The sequence below is a fragment of the Zalophus californianus genome, chromosome 11 (genome assembly GCF_009762305.2).
Source record: "Zalophus californianus isolate mZalCal1 chromosome 11, mZalCal1.pri.v2, whole genome shotgun sequence".
NCBI lineage: Eukaryota > Metazoa > Chordata > Mammalia > Carnivora > Otariidae > Zalophus > Zalophus californianus.
This window is the reverse complement of record NC_045605.1, coordinates 21,604,497-21,610,496: the sequence shown is the minus strand read 5'-3', so window position 1 is coordinate 21,610,496 and position 6,000 is coordinate 21,604,497. Positions and strand designations below refer to the sequence as shown.

The 6,000-nt window shown below is 41.2% G+C and overlaps 1 pseudogene; it reads right to left on the bottom strand.

The window, feature by feature from the left end:
* Positions 1-527: 527 nt before the first annotated feature.
* Positions 528-4,780, bottom strand: LOC113913719 (annotated as a pseudogene).
* Positions 4,781-6,000: the final 1,220 nt, after the last annotated feature.

Sequence of the window (6,000 nt, the reverse complement as noted above, 5' to 3'; positions counted from 1 at the left end):
TTGCTCCCGTCTGAAGGCCTGCTAACTGGTGGAGACAAGACTGGTAGGGAGGCAGCCTCGTAAGTGAACCCCTAAATTCAGGCTTTTGGCTGAGCCTTGTGGGCTTTGAGTGGTGTTTCCATCACACCATTCATTCCACAGGTCTTTCTGCTCCCTGCCCTCCTCGTTTTAATGATCTCAGACAGACATAAAAACGGCTGAGCTCAGCACAAGTGAGTGAGACATGAACGTTGCCTCAGGGTCCCCGTGGACCCCAGCTGGGTACCATGCCGCCCTCAGTTCCATTTTGACAGGATAAAGTGAACTCATTTATTCAGTTGTTTTAAGTGAGCTCACACCAGGCAGTGCCAGAGAACGGAGACATAAATCTTTCCCAGCACATGGACTCATTGCCAAACACCTTGGATAAAACTTTCTGCTTGTTCAAGACAGTTTTTCCTCCCCTCTAAAAATGAGGAGGGGAAAAGCACTAAAAATTGAAGGGAATGGAGGGAGGGTGTTAGCAGATTCTGGGAATGACAAACTTGTCAACGCTTTGGCCTAATAAAAATTCTTCCAGTAAGAAAGGCAAACTTTGAACTCCGAGATTTTCCTTCATGCTTTCGGTGGTTGTGGAGGGCGTCACTGGTCATTGGGTCTGGCAGCGGGTTAACCCTAGATGAGGAATGAGGGAATTGTTGACATCTCTAAAGGCCTCATCTTCACCCTTTGGGCAGTGGGTACAGCCTCAGATGCTTCTAGACGAGAGCAAATCCAAGCAGGCTGTTCGAAAACCACCCCAGCAAAAGAGAAAGCATACCTCAGGAGGACAGTCACCCAGAGAAGGGACAGCAAGTGATGTGGCCTAGCTAATCCTTTGTGGCTGCAAGATGAACCACTTTTGTTTTTCCCATTCACTAAAATATTTTTTACAGTTTTTATTCTTTGCAAACACTTTAAAGCAACACACACGTAGAAGAAAGTCTCCCATCCCATTACTCTCCCAATAATGTATCAAACGGCTTTGTGTTCCTTGCCTATACACATACTTTGAAAGCACAATGGTGACTAGGAGTCTAGCCACCCCTGTCCCCTAACTCACTTTTTTTTTTTTTTTTTAAGCCAGGAATTCCCACATAGATCTGTGTTCTCAAACTTTGCTCCTCAAGGTGTGGTCTACAGACAAACAGCACGGACGCCGTCCAGACCTACTCCTCAGGGAGCTGCAGAGTCCCACGGTCTCTGGGTGATTTCTGTTTACACTGCAGTCCGAGACCGGGTGCACTGAAACGCATCAGCTAAGACAAAATTCTTCTCTACGCTGGGGCTGCACAGGTTTGCCCTCCGCCCCTTCTCCCCGCCGGCGCGAAACACCTGTGAGGGGTCGGCCCTCGGTGGGCTGCTAGGATCCACAGGATCCTGGAGAAGGGTCTCCGCCTCCCCCCCCACCGCCCCGTGGTCTAGCAGAGGTGAGGCAGGAACGGCACTGCGGGGTCTTCCACCACATGGGGCAGAGGTGAAGAGGGTTTTAGAGCTGGAAGGATCCTCGGTTAGCAGAATGGGCTAACAATATGCCAGGTATCAGAGTCGCCAGGTCTCCTGATCTCGGCAGGATTACACCGGTGTCCCTTGCCTGGACTCCCTCTCTGGCAGACAGGTCGGCATGCAGGCATGCATGGCCCAGCCCAGGTACAGCCCGCTGAGTCCTCTCAACACCCATATCCCCTAGCAATCCCAGCCTCCCTCTGTGTCCGTACCCCCAGCAGGCCTCTGCACATTGAGACAGAAAAGACCTACCATGTAATTAAATACTGCAAAGAAGGGCGCCTGGTGGCTCAGTTGGTTAAGCGACTGCCTTCGGCTCAGGTCATGATCCTGGGGTCCCTGGATTGAGTCCTGCATCGGGCTCCCTGCTCAGCGGGGAGTCTGCTGAGACTCTATTTGAGATATCTCTCTCAAATAAATAAATAAAATCTTAAAAAAAATACTGCAAAGAAGTCAATTCTCCACAAATTAAAGTATGGACTGAATAATTATTACTGCCAAATGGATGCAGTCAAACCAAATCTAGAGGGTGTTTTGGAAGTTGATAAAATGGATCTCAAATTAATATTGAAAAATAAAACTGGGAATGATATTTTTTAAAAATGAGGAGAGGGTGCCTGGTTGGCTCAGTCGGTTAAGCGTCCGACTCTTGATTTTAGCTCAGGTCGTGATCTCAGGGTTGTGAGATCGAATCCTGTGTTGGGCTCAGCACAGAGTCTGCTTGGGATTCTCTCTCCCTCTGCTCCTCCCCTGGCTCACGAGTGCGTGCTTGCTCTCTCTAAATAATCTTTTTAAAAAATGAGAGGGAACTGCAGTAACCAAGAGGAGGAGCAAGTCCTTAAAACACATTATGTAACAATACTTAAAACTGTGGTACTGGCACAAGAAAAAACTGGAATTAAGTAGGTGGTCAGAATCCTATTATATGTGCATAAATGTATAGAAATTTAATGTGATAAGGGAGATATCAGAAGAAAATGGAAAAAGGAAAGGATCGCTCAATAAATGGTGTTGGAATTATTAACACTTTTAAAAAAGAGGAGATTGGTTTGATATGCCTCACACCAGAATAAATTTCAGATGGATTAAAGTCAAATATCTTTTTTAAAGATAAAAATCACAATAATAATGGAGACTAAGACTGAATTTTTTTTAATGTTTACAGCAGCTTTATTCATAATCACCAAAAACTGGAAGCAACCAAGACGTCCTTCATATATCCATACAATGGGATATTATTCAACACTAAAAAATGATCAAGTCACAAAAAGACATGGAGGAATCTTAAATGTATATTGCTAAGTGAAAGAAGCCAGCCCGAAAAGGCTACATACTGTATAATTCCAAGTACATGACATTTTGGCAAAGGCAAAACCAGAGAGACATTAAAAAAATCAGTGGTGTCAAGGGTTCTGGAGCAAGAGGGAGAGATGAATAAGTAAAGCACAAGGGATTTTTAGGGTGGTGCAACTATTCTGTATGAAACTGTAATGATAAACACAAGGCATTATGCATTTGTCAAAACCCATACAACTGTATAACACAAAGAATGAACCTTAATGTAAACTATGAACTATAGTTAATAATAGTATCAACTTTGGTTCATTACTTGTAACAAATGTATCACACTGACGCAATAGGTTAATAGTAGGGGAAACTGGGGAGGGGTCAGGGTATACGAAACTCTATGTAATATCTGCCCAATTATTCTATAAATCTAACACTATACTTTTAAAACTATTTAAAAAACAAACTAAAAGCAAAGGGACCAAAAGAAACAACTTTTTTTTGGTTCTAATTACAAAGGTAATATATACGCCTTATAGCATATCAGAGTGATTTCAAACAAATTAATATATGGAAAGTATAAAGTTTTTATTATATTATACTTTGCTACTCTTCTTGACCGTAATATAGGCTTAGGTACAGAGCAACAGATTCAGTTTGTAAACAGCAAAACATATTTCTTTTTTTTTTTTTTTTTTTTTTTTTTTTTTTTTAACATTTTTTTTTAAGGATTTTATTTATTTATTAGAGAGAGAGAATGAGAGATAGAGAGCACGAGAGGGAAGAGGGTCAGAGGGAGAAGCAGACTCCCTGCTGAGCAGGGAGCCCGATGTGGGACTCGATCCTGGGACTCCAGGATCATGACCTGAGCCGAAGGCAGTCGTTTAACCAACTGAGCCACCCAGGCGCCCAACAGCAAAACATATTTCATTGAAAATCATCCACTAATACACTTTCTTTTGTCCACTGGAGATATTAGATTCCTTCTTAGAAATGCCATGTCAACTATCATTTTGAAGTTTATAAAATGTATGTTTTCCAATGTTTTGGTCTTATTGGTCTTAATGAATCTCTGTTGCTCCAGGATGTGAACAAATTATCTTATGTTCCCCACTTCCACAAGCAAGTAACGATACTTTCACTTCTGGTCTTCATAATATGATTTTTGTTTGAAGTTTATGTGCAAGATTTAGCTCCATAAATACAGATGGAAATGCAGCTCTGACAAGTAACATCAACATCAGGACTAAAAGTCCCAGGACTACAAACCACTGGAGGATATTATGATTAGTGATATCTTCACAATCAGCAGAATCATTACATGTACCTTTCTACCCTGGTGCAGAAGGATTAACTTGAAAGGCTATAAATAGCTCATGCATGAGGCCATGTTTGGGAATTTTAACAAAATGGCATTTATATGATGGTTCTATGTCATGGCATGACAAATCAGAGATTAAATTATCCAAGATTTTCTTCAGCATTCTAAAAAGCAGGTCATTGTATCTTCCTTCACAAGACTTTGTGGTAAAACGTACAGCCATCTGATATGAATAATCAGGTTCCCGATAGGCAAAGATCGTAAAGTCATATCTCTGCTTCACTATCATTTCTTCTTGAGTTTCCGCTCTGACAGTCTTATGAGAGTACATTTGTAAGTAAAGTCCAGACAAAGCCTCCAGAAAATCTTCCATCATCAGCTTTCCTGTTTTAGTTATATTTATTTATTTCCTGTTAATGGCTTTTCATTAGGCCAATCCATAAGTAGGTGGGGTCCACTGCTTCTTTTTTAGCACGTTTAAAATCCATATAGGCGAGGATTGGGCTATTGTGATGTAATTTTACATATATTTCACTGGGTGCCGGGCTTGCCATAAATGAGGCCTTTCCCGGTACGTTCAGAAGAACGTTGCCATCCACCTCCAGGGAGGTACCAGAGCACCGCGGAGAGCAGGACCCACGCTCGCATCACGGCTCAGGGACTAGCGTTGCGGGAGGCATCGAGGGGCGGGCTCCTTCCTACCTCAGCTCAGGCCCAGCGCCTCCCCATCTCTCCTCCACAGAGTGGAGCAAACCGCTGGGGTCAGCTCCCCTACTGGTCCGTCGCTCCCAAGACTGAGTATTTTCTAGAGCAGTGCTATTGAACCAATAGTCAAAACTCACAAAATTATTGATACATTCCACTATAAAAATTAGATAATTTTGTGGGTAAGCCATAATATAAACAAAAGAGGCAAACTGGAAAGATGTGGTTTAGGAAAAATGGTTAATATCTTTATTTGGAAAAATCAATTCACACATGTATTTTGCACAACTTGATAAGGACATTAAGCTCTCACAAGATAAACGGGCAAAGGACACCACAGATGACTTTCAGACAATGAACCATATATAAAAAAAAATCCACTCTTGTTTGTATTAAAAGAAATGTGAACCAGAAAAAGTTACCTAGCAATTTGAAAATGAAAATACCCCTTGCTGATAAGATGAGGTGAAATCAGAGGGATGGTATAAACTGGTGTGGTCATGGCCCTCCGGAAGCAATTTGCCATCATCTACCAAAAGCCATAAAAATGTGCCTGTTTTTTACCTAATACTCAAAACTGAACATCTCCAATCCCAAGAAGTAATTCAAAATAATGGGCAAGAAGATTTACTGATTATTTATCATTACGATATGTTGAAAAAACTGGACACCGCATAAATGTTTAACAAAGCTAGGAATATGCACTGTGTTATATTCACCTGACAGAGTAGTTTGGTCCATTATTATTTTTAATAATTCCAAAGACTATGCAGCAATAGGAAAAAACATCTGAATGTTTCAAATAAAGAGACATAACATATATGCACTATGATTAACTACAAATAGTCATACTAAGATGGAAAGGACTACATCAAGATAATTGTTATGATGAAGTAATGATATTTTTGGTAATTTCCCCCTCCTACTTTTATTTGCTGTTTTATTGCTTTTATGATATAAATATTAAGTGAAAAATAATCCACATTCTGCATGAGTTGATGAAGATAGATATAAAGGGATGGTCCCATGGGGAAGAAGCCCGTGAATCTGAAAGTTAAGACAGAGTGCAGTTACAACTTAATCACTCCATTTTCTTTTCCTTTGTGGAAAACAATTTTCTGTGCAAGGCTTCTATGGCTCATGTTCTTCCACGTGTATAGCTC